Here is a 17,779-nt window from a genome sequence, read left to right on the forward strand (position 1 = left end):
CAGAATGTTTGACCTAATGTCTAGCCACTCGATAGCCCAGCAAAGCTAATACATAAACTTTACTATCACAATTCTACCCCTTCTCATCTTGGCACATATACGCCTCTCCTTAAACCATACTGATATGGTTTGGCTGTGTTTCCACCCAAAATCTCATCTTGAATTGCACTCTCCATGTGTCAAGGGCAGGACCAGGTGGAGGTAATTGGATCATGGGGGTGGTTTCTTCCAGGCTCTTCTCTTGCTAATGAGTGAGTCTCATCATGTGAGATCTGCTGGTTTTTTTGTTTTCGGGTTTTTTGTTTGTTTGTTTGTTTTTGTTTTTGAGACTGGGTCTCACTCTGTCACCCAGACTGGAGTGCAGTGGTGCCATCTTGGCTCACTGCAACCTCTCCTTCCTGGGTTCAAGTGATTCTCATGCCTCAGCCTCCTGAGCAGCTGAGATTACAGGTGCCTGCCACAACACCCGACTAATTTTTGTATTTTTAGTAGAGATGGGGTTTCACCATGTTGGACAGACTAGGATCTGCTGGTTTTATAAGTGTCTGGCATTTCCCCTGCTTCCTGCCACCCTGTGAAGAAGGTGTCTGCTTCTCCTTTGCTTTCTGGCAAGACTGTAAATTTCCTGAGGCCTCCCCAGCAATGCAGAACTGTGAGTCAATTAAACCTCTTTCTTTATAAATTACGCAGTCCTGGGTATTTCTTCTTAGCAGCCTGAGAATGGACTAGTACACATACTTAATCTCCAAATAAAGAACATAGCACGGCCATAATTTCATAAAACATGATAGAACTATTCTGCACATAACTAAAACCACACTAATCTCTTCCCCTAAAGAGCAGGTAAAGTGTTGAGTGATTTTTACTCTTCTCTTTGACATCTTATAACTTAAATAATATAACATAAAATTAACAACACAAATATATGAAGTCAATACATCTTATGTTACATAATAAGGGAATAAGTGAGGGAGGTTAAATTATATTGTTTTCTTATACACACAAACATATTCGTAACAAAATATGGAGGAAATAGTCATGACATTTACAGTCCTCATTTTGATAATGGTCACATAGTTCGCTATAGCTGGTATTTATAACTATCTTCCCCTACTATCCATTCTGTATTCTCTTTGCCTTCAGCAAGCACTTCAGCTGTGGTGATTCTTTACCTGATGGTATAAAACCTTCATTCCTGAAAAGTCTGGATATCAGTGTCCTCCTTTGATTGGGTGTTATAATTTTCTTTTGACCCTAATCACAGGACATGGTAAAACTAAGAGATGCCTTCAGGGATTTGCTGCCTGCCTGACATATTCCTCCTTACCGCCAGTGTGGAGAAGTAGTTCAATTTCCCCCTGGGTAGTCAGGACCAATCACCCCACCCACCACAGTAATTCAGTAATTTCCCTCTTTCTGATGATTCAGATGCAGGAGGAGCCCAAAGTGACCATGTAGCATTAACTTCCAGTTAAATGAAATCATTGCTGTTTCTCCTGGTAGCAATGTTCCCCACTGCGGAACTAAAATCTGTAGGTCAGGGGAACATAAGGCCATGAAAACAAGAAGAAAAACTTTCTAGTAGCTCACTAGAGGATATTAGTGAGCGGTACCTGGCCCATTTCCACCACTTGATTCCTGGACTCATGAATCCTGGCTATGGGAGAAGTAGTACCGTATACTGGAGGCTGATTCAGACAACACACAGCCTGCTGGGGAATATTTCTCCAGTCTCACAAGGTATTGCCACCTAGCTGGCACTGTAACTGAGTATTCAAGAGGTCAGTACATGGTTCTATCCATCCAGATGCTTCAGGATGATGAGGAACAGTGAATTCCATGAGCATGGGTAATTGTCACACTTCATTTATTGGGTAGTGAGTTCCTTAATCAGAAACAATGCTTTATGGAATATCATGGTGGTGGCCAATGAATTCTGTAAGCCCACCGATGAGTTTTTACAGAAGCATTGCATGCATAGAAAGCAAATCTGTATCCAAAGTAAGTGTCTATTCCAGAAAGAAAGTACTGGAAATAGTGCCCTTTCTGTGATGGAAAGAGTCCAATGTAATCATCATGTCACCAGGTAGCTGGCTGATCAACAAAGGGAATGGTGCCATATTGGGGGCTCATTGTTGGTCTCTGTTGCTGACAGATTGGACACTCAGCAGTGGTCATAGCCAGGTTGGCCTTGGTGAGTTGAAGCCCATGTTGTTGAACCCATGCATAACCTCCATTCCTACTACCATGGCTACTTTGTTTATGAGCTCATTAGGCAATGACAGGAGTGGACGGGGAAAGAGGCTGACACATATGCAGAGAATAAGTCATCTTATTCACTTGATCGTTAAAATTCTACTCTGCTGAAGTAATCCATTGGTGAGCATCCATATGGGACACAAATATCTCCACATTATTTGATTACTCAGAGATATCTATTCACATACCTTTTCCTCAAATTTCTAGTTATGTTTCTCCCAAGTCTGTGACCATCCAGGGAAACCACTGGCCATGTCCCATGAATTGACATATAGTCATACATAAGGCCATTTCTCCTTCCAAACAACGTGAACAACCAGGTAGATTGCTCACATTTCTGCCCCTTGGGGGGATATTTTTTTTTCTCCTCTATTCTTCAGGAATGCCTTTGAAGTTGACTGCAGTGTTCTAATTGTCCATTTGGATGCTGCATTCATATTGTGCAGAAACATCTGAGAATGAATCCCAATTGCTATGTTTTGAATGTTTGTGCCCCCTCTGAAATTCATGTTGAAACTTAATCCCTAATGCAACAGTATTCAAAAGTGGGGTCTTTAGGAGATGATTCGTCTATGCAAACTCTGCCCTCATGAAGAGATTCATGCCCTTATAAAAGAACTAGAAGAAACCAGCTAGGCCTTTTCTGCCCTTCTGCCCTTCTGCCCTTCTGTCCTTCCACCATGTGAGACACAGGAACAAGGAGCCATCTCGGAAGCAGAGATTGAGCCCTCACCAGACACTGAAGCTGCTGGTGCCTTGATCTCAATCTTCCAGCTTCCAGAACTGTGAGAAACAAATTTCTATTTTTTATAAATTGCCCAGTCTCAGGTACTTTTTAACAGTAGCATGGATGGATTTAGACATCAAATCTTCTCTTCCCCTGTCAACTGATCCTTTGGAAGCTTCTCATGAGGCCATAGGTAAAAGCTGGGAAAGAGACAGTAATATAGCAGCACTGAGGACCATGGACATTTTCTCTACTTCTTTGTGTGACTTAACTTGAGCCTTCAGGGCCTGTGTGGGTCCAATTAGGTATACACCACTTTCATTAGATTATGGAGCTCTGTTGTACACATCCAAATTTATGGAAAAGTGAGTCAAATACTAGCTGGTTCTTGATGGGAAGCTCAGGTCACCTGGTAACTTACTAGCCCACATCAAGCACCCAGCCTCTACAAAGGCCCAGTAGCAGGCCAAGAACTGCTACACACACACACACACACACACACAAAGAGTAGTTAACTACAGAGGACAGCATGGCAGGATATTGCTCCAAAATCTAAAGGGCCCTCTCTGTGATTCACCCTTAGGGGTCCTGACAAAGGCTCCAAATAATGTCTCTATCTGCTGCTATCACTTCAAGCACTGTTTGATCTGTTGGGGCATATGCCCTACATGACAGAGCAGCTTGCACAGCAGCCTGAACTTGTTGCAGAATCATATTTATTTTGAGCCCCATTCAAAACTAATCGCTTTTGTATCACTAGGTAAATGGGCTGGAGCAAGACACCAAGTGAGAAATGTGTTGCCTCCAAAATCCAGTAAGGTCCACTTTTCTTGTGGTGCCTCTTCTTTAGTTGTAGTCAGGACAAGATGAAACAAATTATCCCTCACTTTAGAAGAAATTCCTCAATATGCCCCATACCACTGGGCCCCTAGGTAATGAAAGTGGGTAAAACCACCCTCTGACACACAAATGTCTTACCAATATGTCTAGAATAGACTTAGAGTTGCTACTTCTTGTTCACTAAGTTCAATCAGCATTATGTTACCAATGTCAAGGACCAGGATGATACCTTGTGCAAGGGAAATTCAGTTGAGATCACTGCAAACTAAATTACGCCATAGGGCTGAAGAGTTGATATGCCTCTGAGATAGGACAGTGAAGAAGTATTGACGGCCATGCCAACTGAAAGAAAACTGCTTCTTATGGTCCTTTTGAAAAGAATGGACTAAAAAGCACTTGCCAGATCAAGAGCTACATATCAAATATCAGGAAAAGTGTTAATTTGCTCAAGCAATGAAATAACATTTGGTATAGCAACTGCTAATGGAGTCACTACCTTGTTAAGCTTGCCATAATCCACTGTCATTTTCCAAGGTTCATCTATCTCCTGCACAGGCCAAATAGTCATGCTTAGGAATGGGAATGTTGTGGGAATTGCCACCCCTGCATTTTTCTAGTTCCTTGTGGTGGCACTAATCTTTGTAATACTTTAATTGCTTCTGATTTGTTACTTTCCTAGATAGAGATTTTTCTAGTGGCTTCCACTTGGCCACTCCTACCATAGTAGCCTTCACACCACAGGTAAGGGAACAAATGTTGGGATTCTGTCATTTGCTAACTATGCCTATTCCACTTATGCCTTCCAGAACCAGGGAAATAACCACAGGCTGGGGTCAGGGACATACTTGTCCCTCTGTGAGAAGAATCTGAGCTGAAACCTTTTTAGTTACCTGACTTCCATAAGCCCCTACTCTGACTGGTGGACAACAGTGATGTCTTAGATCTCCTGAAAATAGGATTTGTCCAGAACAACTACCTAGTAGTGCAAAAAGGGTATAATTATATCCGTTTTCTTAATGCACAGTTATCCTGGTAAAAGGTCATAGATCACTTTGGTGAAGGCTAGGAGGAAAATAAATAGCAACAAAAATTTTTTAAAGTGTACCAGAGTCTAATATAGGTTAGATATTTGTCTCCTCCAAACCTCATGTTAAATTTTGATCCCCAGTGTTGGAGGTGGAGCATAATGAGAGGTGTTTGTGTCATGAGGGTGAATCCTTCATAAATGGCTTCATGTTCTCCTTGTGATAATAAAGGAGTTCTTGCTCTGTTACTTCACTCAAGAGCTGGTTGTTGAAAAGAGGCTGGCCTCCCTCCCTTCACTCTTGCTCCTTCTTTTGCCATGTGACATGTCTGCATTCCCCTTGTCTTGCACCAGAATTGAAAACTTCCTGAGGTCCTTACCAGAAACAAATGCTGTTACCATGCTTCTTGTACAGCCTGCAAAACTGTGAGCCAAATAAACCACTTTTCCTTATAAATCACCTAGCCTCAAGTATTGCTTGATAGCAACACAAAACAGACCAAAACAGTGTCCTTTCTCAAGGGGACTTGATCTTCTATTCATACAATGGGTCTTGGAAGTGTAAACATGTTTAGTCTGGGAATGGATTGAGCAGCCGTGACCCTCTGTTTTATCATTTCGGTTAGATTTTTATTCACTGAACTAGAATTGTTTTGCTAGAACAAAAATTAAGAACTTATTATTTTTCCTGTCTGTTTCACTTCTAGAAATGCCACAATCAACTAGGCAGTATTAATAAATTCATCTTGCTTCAACACCATAGGTCTGAGAAAGTCAGGTTATTCTGATTGCTGCTTTGATTCTGCTGTCTATTACAACAACCACTCCCATCTTACTTTTAGTGGTTGAATGCCGCCAATGGTCCCTTGCCAATATGCCAGGATGAAATTACTCCAGCTGAATTATGTTTTCCAGTTCAGTGACCAAAGTTACTACTGTCCACAGCTCTCACTGTAAGGTCTGGCAGACAGAGAAGAGTTACAGAGACCTCTTCAAGGAAGAAAGGGCTCCACTCACAAATGTATTTCTCACAGCCATGGCAAAAGGTATGTCTTCTGAGTCTTCCCAGACTGGGCAAATATACTTTTTTAATTTTTTTTTTTACTTTTATTTTAAGTTCGGGGGTACAAGTGCAGGTTTGTGACATAAGTAAACTTGAGTCATGGGGTTAGTTGTACAGATTATCTCATCACTCAGGTATTAAAGCTACCACCCATTAGTGATTTTTCCTGATTCTCTCCCTCCTTCCGCCCTCCACCTTTTGAAAGACCCCAGTATGTGTTGTTCCCCTCTGTATGTCCATGTGTTCTCATCACTTAGCTCTCACTTATAAGTGAGAACATGTGGTATATGGTTTTCTGTTCCTGTGTTAGTTTTCTAGGAATAACAGCCTCCAACTCCATGTCCCTACAAAGGACATAATCTCATTCTTTTTTATGGCTGCATAGTATTCCATGGTATATATGTACCACATTTTCTTTATTTAGCCTATCTTTGATGGGCGTTTAGGGTGCTTCCATGTCTTCGCTATTGTAAATAGTGCTGCAATGAACATACATGTGCATGTGTCTTTACATTAAACTGAAAGCGACAAACCCACTCTAATATTCCAATCTCTCTAAGCCTGTGAATCCCTTACTATACGTTAAACCAAAGCAAGTATGGTATTTCTAACTTGTTTACTGTAGGTCACCTTTTGGTTCAGTTTTCAACCAACTAACCAATCAAACAAACTGTTAGAGTCCTTTCAAATTCACCCCAATCTGAAACAATGAATGCAAATTGTCTGCTTACTGACTTCATAGCAATAAATTCCATAAATAAAGTCCATATCAATAAATTCATCCTGCTACAACTTTATGTGTCTTCTATCACTATCCCACACCTTTAATATCTTTTCCACATGTGTTTCTTGAATTTTTGTCAACATAAATTAGGAAACTCAAGTAATTCTTTTGGAGTATGGCACATCTCCACATAGGTCACACTTTGTTTCTCACCTTTAAGGACCTGCTCAGACATGAGTCTAATTATAGGTCTAGAAGGAGAAGAGTAGTGGGATGGGACTTGAGGAAAATCAGCATTGTCTTGAATGGCAACTGCCTCCGGAGGGGCCACTACCATTTCTCTGGAAATCAGATTAATCCCCACAGATAGAAGTGGAGATACCACTCTAACTAGGGATGAAACTCATTAGAATGTAGTGCTCCTACTTGTATTCAACATAGTTCTGGAAGTCCTAGCCAGAGAAATCAGTCAAGAGAAATAAAAGCCATCTACTTTGAAAAAAAGGAAATCAAACTGTGCCTCTTTGCAGATGATGTGATCTTATACCTAGGAAAACCTAAAGACTCCATCAATAAATTCTTAGATATAATAAATAAATTTAGTAAAGAGTAGAATAAAAAATCAACATGCAAAAATCAGTAGCATTTCTATCACCAAATAATGGACTAGCTGAGAAAGAAGTCAAGAAGGCAACTTCAATTACAATAGCTATAAAAATAATACAATATCTAGAAATAAATTTTACTAAGGAGGCGAAAGACCTCTATAAGAAAAACTACAAAACACTGATGAAATAAATTGGAGAAAACACAAAACTTGGAAAGGCATGCCATGCTCATGAATTGGAAGAAATAATATTGTTAAAATGACCATACTGCCCAAATAATCATCAGATTCAATGCAATTCTTATCAAAGTACCAATATCATTTTGAACATAAATAGAAAAGATAATCCAAAAATTCACATGGAACTAAAAAAAGCCCAAATAGCCAAAGGAAAAAAATCAGTATATCAAAAGGATATCTGTACCTCCATGTTTATAGTAGCACTATTCACAATAGCAAAGATATAAAATTAACTGCAGTATCTCTTAATGCATAGGCAAAGAAAAGTGGTATATATGCACAATTGAATACTATTCAGCCATATAAAAAAGAATGAAATCGTGTAATTCTTAACAACAGGAATGGAACTGAGAGATCATTGTGTTAAATATCATAAGCCAGACACAGAAAGATACATTTTCCATATTCTCTCTCACTCATATGTGGAAGATGAAAAAAGTTGATCTCATGGAGGTAGAGAGTAGAATGACAGATACCAGAGACTGAGAAGGGTGTATGAGTGGAAGTCCGGGATAAGGAGAGGTTGATTAGTAGGTACAAACATACAGTTAGATAGAAGGAATAAGTTCTAATGTTCGGTTGCAGAGTAGGGTGACTACAGTTAGCAACCATGTATCGTATTTTTCAAAATAACTTGAAGGGAGAACTTGAAATGTTCCCAATACCTAAAAATGATAAATATTGAAGGTGACAGCCGCCCCAAATAACCTGACTTGATCATTCTACAGTCTATGCATGTGATACAATATCACATGCACCCCACAAATATGTACAAATATTATGTATCAATAAAAATAATTTTAAAAATAAATTTTAAAAAGAATTAGGTGTTCAACATCTCCAGCTCCAATAGGGTCTTATGATTTCCATTCATCTTTGTAATCTCATTCTTTTCCAATCAGTGCCCTCACTTTAACATTCCACACTCTGCAAGGCTGTGAGTTTAACTAATTTTGTTATTCATTCAGTCATAGAATGAGATTCTGGGTTGGTTTGAGTAGTCTCAGCCCTGCAGGTACAGGAAATGAGGACCTCCTTCAGGGCATAAATAGAAACTTACAGGTAATTCATGCAGAACTTGAGTTGAGAATTTGAATCCTTGTCTCATTTTGTTTTCCCACTTTGTCCTGCAACATTAGAAGCAAACAGCAAATCTCACTATATTCATTAGTTTGACAAAGATGTTCAAAAGTATCACATACATAATACCCCGGGTCCTTGTTTCTTATAAGTGGTTGATTAGGAGTATTCAATGGTGATAATTTTGCATATCTTTTTTCAAATCATGTCATATTCTATCAGTGCTGTCTTTACTATTGGAAATAGAGTCATTAGCATCTTTAAATCTAATCAGATTAAAGAGGAAATTCTAAAAACTAGAGACCCAATTTAGAAGACTCATCTTTAAAATTATGTTCCTTTAGAACCCCTCTTGGTACCAAAATCTGCATTCGGGTTTTTAGGTCTTTCAGAGAAATAGAAGCAGTTGGCAAGCTGGAGAAACAGTAGAGGCAATGGTACAGTTACATTCCAAATGTTAGTATACTCAAGACCTAGAAAGATCCAACGTCTCAGTTCGATTCTGAAAGCAGGAAGAAAAATAATCAATGTTATAGATTGAAGACAGTCAAACAGGAAGAGTTCTCACTTACTCACAGGAAGGTCAGCCTTTTTGTGATATTCAGGCCTTCAGCAGACTGGATGAGCACTCCCTGCCTCCCGCCGCCCCACCCCACATTAGGGAGGGCTATCTTCTTTAACTCTATCTGCCAACTCATGTGTTAAACTTATTCAGAAATGCCCTCGCAGACATACACAGAATAATATTTGATCAAATATCTGAATACCTCATGGCTCTGTCAAGTTAATACACAAAATAAAACATCACAACATCTTATATGTACTATGCATTGTACTAAGCATTAGGCACACTGATGTGGATAGAATACAGTTCCTTGTGTTCCAAAAGGTCACACTCACTGGGCAGAAACAGATGTATGTATGATTCAGTATCATGAAAGTCACAAAGTTCTCCTTGAGAATACATTCTCTTCGGAGGGCTAGTGGTATGCTTCACAGAACATGCAGTATTTGAAAATGAACAATAAGGGACTTGATTGAAAATGACATTAATACCATGTGTCTTATCTTGGCTTCTCCAAGAGCAGACCCTTAGATAAGCATTCAAGTGCAAGACGTTAATTTAGAAAGTTCCAGAAACACCAATGGTAGAGTAAGGAAGTGAGACGAGGAAGATGAGGAAGCCACTGTAGGGTGAATTACTAAACTACTCTGGGCAATTGAAGCTTAATCACTGAGGGAATACAGAAAAAAGTGTTGACTATACTCAAGTTTGTTGTTTCTCAGGAGTAAAGAAGTGTATTTTATATATCAACAGTCATTCATTGAGAGCTACTTCTATAGTAAGTGTTAATCTCTTGGTATTCCTGCCTTTCCATGTGCAAAGCAGAGGGGACTCTGGTGGCTAGACAAAGCTCCCAGGCAAAGAGATGTGAGGATTAATATTTGTTACTCAGATTTGCAAACTGTGAAATGGCAAAGCCTGGGGAATCGGGAAGAATTCCCAACAGCATTCCTTACAACAAAGCTGGGTATTAGGATTTTGTTCAGTAGATATTGGAGTTCCATTAAAGGTTGTTGAATGTAGGTTAAACAGAAAGTAAAAGATAGCGAAGGAAAAAATTGGCACCAGTAGCTCAGAGACAACCTGATATTTCGTTTCTCTCACCTTTCACCTATGGCCATTCATGTCACTTTTTTTTTTTTTTCTATCTCATGAGCTTTTTTTTTTTTTTTTTTTTTTTACCAACACTATTTGGACACTGAAACCATGATCTCACCTAGATTTTTACTTTAGTTTCACAATTGTCATTGAAAGTCCCTGTACCTAGCTGTTAGCCATTGTCCTAACATGTTTAACTGTGAACTTCAGCAAGGCCTACATTTTAAATTTCAAGTCGTGTCTGGAACCATATTAGGACCTTTATAATTTGAGTTCATACTTCCTTTCTTTTGCCACACTAGCCACACGAAATAACCTTACATAGCCCCCCATTCCAGCCACACTAATCTTCTCTTCATTTTTCTTACTGTATATCCATTCATGCCATAGTGACTTTGTACATATTCTTCTCTTTGCCTGAAAATTAGGTCTCTGGTTTTTCAAATAGTTATGTCTTCAAGTACTCATAACACACACACACACACACAGAGATGTATGTGTGTGCTTGTATATATTGATTATATAAAATGCATATGTACATATATAATATATATTGCGTGTGTGTGTATATATAATATATATGCATATTATGTGGCACATGCAAAAAATACTTGCTTAATGAAGAGCACAGGAGAAAATAACAGCTTTCAAAAGAGAGATAATGAGTCCAGGGTTACCCCTCTTGATCTTGAAGGGAGTGTGTACACAAAGGGAGTATCCACAAAGAGGTGGACAGCAAGCTTTGGTAAGTGGTGTTTGGTACCAGGAGGGGAGTGGAGAGTTGTAGCAGCATGCCTCTATTTGAATCTGATTCTGAAAAAGAACACATGATTTAAATACAAAGCACATTAGTCTTCTTTCCTTCTGCCCCCCACACCTTTTTCTTCTAGAAAACATACAGGATTACTCGCACGACAAATAAAACCACATACGGGCTGGGTGCCGTGGCTCACACCTGTAATCCCAGCACTTTGGCAGGCCAAGGCGGGTGGATTGCTTTAGTCCAGAAGTTAGAGAACAGCCTGAGAAACATGGTGAAACCCTGTCTCTACAAAAAAATACAAAAACTAGCTGGGCGTGCTGGCATGCCCCTGTAGTCCCAGCTACTCAGGGGGCTGAGGTGGGAGAATCGCTTGAGCCCAGGAGGCAGAGGTTGCAGTTAGTCCACTGCACTCCAGCCCGGGTGACAGGGTGAGACCCTGCCACAAACAAACAAACAAAACAAAACAACAACAAAAAAAAAACACACAAAAACTCACATACGGCAGGACATCTTCAAAGTGTAGTAATTAGAAAGCAAGTACGAGATCTTAAAATTCAAACTATAGAAAGACTCTTTACTTGCCCCTCTGGATTCTTCCATATTCAAGCAGGACCAGTTTGAAAAAGCAGTAAAGATTCTACCTTCCTTTTTTTCCCCCTTCATTTCCATTGACATTCCACATGGATCTTGCTCTTAAATCCCTGCTTACTCATAAGTCATAGGTCAAATTTTTGGGGGGTAAACTAAGTGTATGCATTTCTGTAATTATGGAAGATTCACATGGAATGGTTTCCCTATAAATCAGAGTAACCATGTCAGGCAATCTTGAAGAAAAGTGCTATTGTATGATTAATAAATTGCTTATGCACATGTCTACTATCTTATGAACCAGAATGAGATTCAACATTTCTTAAAAGGAAGTTTTTGAATTTTATGTCTTGTCTCACAGAAGTAGCCTTTCTTTCTTCAGCAACACAGCCACCACCGAGCTTCACAATGAGCAAACCACACACCAATTTTCTTATATTCTTAAAAGTCCTGCCAGAAACAGAATCCATATCCAGTCATTTAGTACAGTTGTTAGTTTTATCTATCTGATTTGGATGTACCCACATTTCAAGTTAAAGAAACTGCCTTCTAGGTCAAAATGTGCTGGCATGTAAATGTGCTGAACCAAACATACGATTTTCAGAGACAAATATAAATAACAGTACATTTATTTTTGTTGCTCTTATGGCCAGCGAAGAACCCTGGTCTTAGAAAACTACCTAGATCACAGATTCCAGCATGAAAAGACATCTGGAAACTGATGGGACACACTCTGAAGAGGAACAATAAATTATTTAGCCTAACCAACAGCAATGTCCCCAGAAGCAAAACTATACAGAAATAGACTTCTCCACTGGAAGGACATATGGAAATCAGGAATCAAGGCAGGAGGTGCCTCTGATGAAAAGGATGTGGGAGTCTTCGGCTCACTAATAACTGTGAGAAGATGTCATAAAGATGGTTTTATAGGAAAAAGAACCATTCTCTGTTTCCGCCACAGCCATGAGGGCCGGTCATTTGGCTTGAATTTCAAAGGCTACACACAATTCTTTAGAAATCCAGGGAGAAACTTTGCTAAATAAGGGTCAAGTATGCTCAGTCAGAATGCATGTGTAGTATCAGGAGCAAATGTTGGAAGCTACTTTATCCTATCACATAAGAATGATGAAACTATTAAGAATATCTCTGTTTGAATGCATTTATAGTCTCTTAATGTAAGAATTTTCACACGGCATATGTTACTCAATGGTTTATCAGTTTCAACACTTTTCCAGCAAGGATGAACTTTTTCTTCTATTTTATTATAAGGGAAGCAAACTTTTAAAAACATTTAGTTTTTTGCACAATTTTCATCCCCAAGGAACAAAAATCTAAAAAAAAAAAAAATCCTAAACAAAAATCTTTCAGTGATTTTTGCTTAGGACTACAATATTGATTACTGAGTAACTAGATAAACACTAGTGTAGTTTTCATACCTCTTACATTTAAAAAAAGCTAATGAACATTTCATACCACTGTCAGATAGTCTATCTACATAAGCAGCTATTCCACTTACTAGTAGTTTAAAGTTTTTAATCCACTAGCAACATAAGATAATGGTATTCTTGATTTAAAATGTAATAAAAATATAGCACCCTCATACTCTGCTTCCATTACTTTTGAATATCTAATCCACCAAATATTTTGAGATTTCCAGTGTGTGAACACTCCAAACCAGCTTAGTGGCTACCCCTGAGCTTCCCAACCAATGCAGCAAACCAATCAATTTGACTTGTATTGTTTCCTGAATTGACCAGTTATTTGTTTGACATCACTGGACAACTAAGGTAAAATGCAGCAAACCAATCAATTTGACTTGTATTGTTTCCTGAATTGACCATTTGTTTGACATCATTGGACAACTAAGGTAAAAGTTGAATTACTGTGCATATAACATAAACTCTGGGTGTGCACTGGCAGCTTATATACCACGTTCCCCAACAATCTGACACTTACTTTTATTGCGCCAATTTGGATCATTTCCATTTCATTTCTGCTTTAGGTGAAGGGACTGTATTGACACAGAAGTTCACATTTAGTATCTTACATTCACTGAGTATCCACAATGTCCTAGGCATTTTGCTGGATCTGTGAGGTGGTGAACTAAAAGCAACCAGGACCACACACTCATTTCTAAAGAATTTTCTCTCTCAGCCATCTCTGTCTTTTGGCCATCCTCTGCTTCACGACAGAAGAATTGTTCTTCTTATTTGAGTATACAACCATGGTCTTCCTTAACCACTTACTGGTCAGACTGTTCCCCTGCAGAACCAGCCCCTGCTAAATTGATATGATCTGCAACACTATAAAATCCAATGTCCCACTTGCTCCTTTGCTGCACATCATGCCCCCTAGCCTGACAATGAGGAACCATAAGCTGCAGAAAAGCTGCTTTCCTGACAGACATTAGAAGGGGATATTTGTGTGTAGTTCAATAAATGCCATCTTTTCACACCAATATTTTAATTATTGTCTTTGTAAATATTATGGAGGTTATGCTGTCATCGATGGCACCATAGAGCCATAGAGAGACATCTGGGAAATGCCGAGCAGAAAGAGCTCCTAAGAATCAATTCCTTCTTCTCCCTTATTTTTTCATGCAAAGAACTCAGTTACCCAGTTGTTAAGTGTCTTTGTTCACATAGTGCTTACTTCGGTATCTAAAATGAGTGAAAAAAGAAGAGATAAAATCTAAGCATAACTTATATCTGAAGTCTAATTCATTATTATAAAAATGCAAGTTTAATTACAGTGATAAATTATTATTATTCTAAAGGGTCATGTCTCCTTATATTCCTTCAATTACTTTACTTAGAAAAATAACTATAATTTCTTCTTTCAAATACCAAAATTAACAAAAATACTACTAATTCTCTGGGAACCAGGAAGAAAAGAGACTAGAGCACACTCATCCATGAGCACGTGCGGTTAACATATTTTTAGCATTTATAAGGAAGTAAGTTTTTTTTCTTGGACAAAAGAGTCTGTATGATATAATCTGTTTCCACTTTTTGAATAAAAATATTCAGTTTTAAACACTTTTACCTTCTTCCTATTTCTAAAATTGTCCTAAGGCAATGTGATTTTTGTAAAATGGCCTAATCATTTACTGCCAATGCCTAATTTGAAACCTGATGTTCTAGAGAAATGTGTGGCCTTAACCATGCCAGAATGTCTCATTTTATGTTTAAATGGTCACAGATTTAATAATGGGCTGCAAAATAAAAGATTGCATTTAACTACATCCTTTACTTTTCAAGCACTCATCCAAGTATGCACAAACACAAGGGCATGCCATACGCTTTCAATCCATAAGCATCATGGGAAAGGCCCACTCTAGGCTCTGTACACATTAACAAATTATGTCCCATTGGGTCAATGCAAAAATTAATTGTGGGATTCTTTTCAAATCCACATTGTTTCCTGGCCCTGTTGCAGGCCACTCAATTAGACACGTCTCAAGGCCTTTGTGCTGGACTAAACGCAGCTAATTGTTCCATTTCTGCATGGAGTGATTCATCTCCCAGATATCTCAGACCTTTCAGCAGCTCTGCTTCACCAATATCTGGACATATGAAAACAGAGGCATTTGGGATTTGGGCAGAGAGGAAAGATTGGGAAGCAAATAGAGCAGGGTATTCTTTACCCCTGCCCTTTGGTATGATTAATCTTCAGTGAGAAAGGACTCCTGAATCATTCTCTTGACAGGACAGCCCCCTTGCCCTATCTGGCTCCCCATGTGAGGAGCGATGGATGAATGCTTCCTTTTTTCCCTTCCTCCAGGTGCAGGCCTATTCACACTTGAGCCTGACAGCACATAATAGAACAGTTTCTACTTGCCCATTGCCTCGGTTCTCTGTATTCTCTCCCCAATGTTTCTCATTTGTCCACATCCTAGTGACAGAGCCAGTCAAACTGAAAATACATGAAAACCCAAAGGCAGTCATTTATTTTCTTGAAGCACCGATGTGTGTGCATGCATGTGTGTGCATGCATGTGTGTGTGTTCTTACAAGAAGCATATCTTCAGAGTAAATCTATGGAGAAAGATTCTTATATCTCTTACATATGTAAACTACTGGGTTAGCTTGAGTGTTTGACTTTGACTTTGAATTTTGCTTTGGCTTGGCATTTTCTCTTCAACTCTCTCCTTTACCCAGAGCAAATAGTGTTATTCATTCATTGTAACAATTGAGTATATAATAATGGATGTTTTGAAATAGAGAGAGGTGTCCAGACCCTCTATCTTTGTGGTACCAATCACATGTAAAGGAACCAATAATTTATTATTATTTAGTTTTAAATTGAACACAGGAAGACAAAAATCTTCTGATTTAAAATGAGATGAAAAATTGGTACCTACAACAATGTTTTAACTTTATATGCATCCATGTATAGATTTAGGCTGTTCCCTACTCAAAATAATTAAGCTAAACATTGGTCTCAGTTTGAGATTTCTGAAAACAGACATTTAGACTGGGGTGTGAGTATATAGAGTTTAATTTGGAAGTGATTGCAGAAAGAGAGTTAGGAATAATTCAATGAAGAGAATAAAGTCAAAATATATATAGGATATATTATCAAACAAGTTTCCACTGTGGGCAGCTGCAGCTCAGTCCCAATGGGGAACTTCAAGAAGCTGTAGAAAACATGCAACTCAAGAGTCGTTCCCTCTGTGGAGCAAGAAATCTGGAATATTTATACACTAACATCCATCAGTCAATAGGTGAGGACTACTCTCAAGAAATGTAATTAAACCAGTGTACCCAAGCAATATAGACTCTCATCATCAAACAGTATTCAGGCAAATTGATGGAGATGCAGCTGTTGAAGGACTGCTGGGGAGCACTAGGATGGCAGGGCACCAGCAATGTCTGCTCCACCACTGCACTTTCTGGAACTTCAACAAGAACGATCACTGGTTTTAAGCTAACCTTTGAAACCCTGCACTGATGTAGCATCTGTGGGAATCCCTGGCTTTGAAATATAAGGCATACTTGACTTTTAATTTTCTCATATTCATGTTTCTGACTGCCTTTCTGTGTCCCTTACTTAACTAGACATCAGATATCTGCATGGCTAATCAGCCTGAGATCATAACTCTAGCAGAACCTAGTTGTCTGTTGATTATTGAAAGTTTGGTGCAAGTATTTTTTCCCAAACCATTTGAGAGTAAAATGCTAACCTGATTCCCCCATACTTTCAAATATTTTAGTGTATTTTATACAAACAAGGACATTCTCTTAACCATGTATCATAATCACAACATATCCATCAAATCAGGAAATTAACATTGATGCATTTCTATCGTCTAATCCTGAGATCCCATCTGAGTTTTACAACTTGTCTCAGTAACAAACTTTATAGCAAGATAATTCATTTCAGAATTACACGTTGCATTGTGATTGTCATATTTCTTTAATCTTTTTCAATCTGTACAAGTTTCTCAATCATTTTTTAAAACTTTTTTAAACCTTGACACTTATGTTGTAGAATGCCCTTTAATTTGGGTTTAGATTTGTCCTGTTTATCCTCATGATGATATTTAAGTCAAATATTCCTGGCAGAAATATCACAGAGCTAATACTGTATTCTGCTCATTACTTCATAATCGATGGATAATTTTGATTTATCTCATTACTGGTAATGTTAACCTTGATCATTTGGTTGAAGTGGTCTCTGGCAGCCTTTCCCACTGTCAGGTTACTATTTTCACTTTTGCAATTAAGAAATATTTTGAGAGGAAATACTTCGAGCCTATGTAAATAACTCACCAGTCATAAAACTTTCAATTATTTATCAATGTATGTATTTATACACATCAGGGTATTCTCATGGATTCCTGCTTGATTCATTGATTCATTATCTTTACTATCTTATATATTCTGATGATCAACTTGTCTCAGCTTTGGCCGGTAGGAACCCCTTGTGGCTAGCTTGTTCATTCTTTTGACATATCCCTATGTCTTTGAGCACTCCCTAGGAAGACTTTAACATTGAGCGGCTCACCAAATAATATTCCACTATGATAAAGCAAAAAATAGTGCTCACCCTATCTCTATTGCCACCAAGAAGAGCACAGTGAGGAGAAAACCCAAATATAAGACATGAGTGGTTTGATTGAGCCAAAAGACAGCTTCTGTCATAGCGCTACACATTGGCATGGAAATCTCCCACATTGAACATCTTGAAGCAGTGAATA

This window comes from Pan paniscus, chromosome 21 (genome assembly GCF_029289425.2).
Source record: "Pan paniscus chromosome 21, NHGRI_mPanPan1-v2.0_pri, whole genome shotgun sequence".
Taxonomy (NCBI): domain Eukaryota; kingdom Metazoa; phylum Chordata; class Mammalia; order Primates; family Hominidae; genus Pan; species Pan paniscus.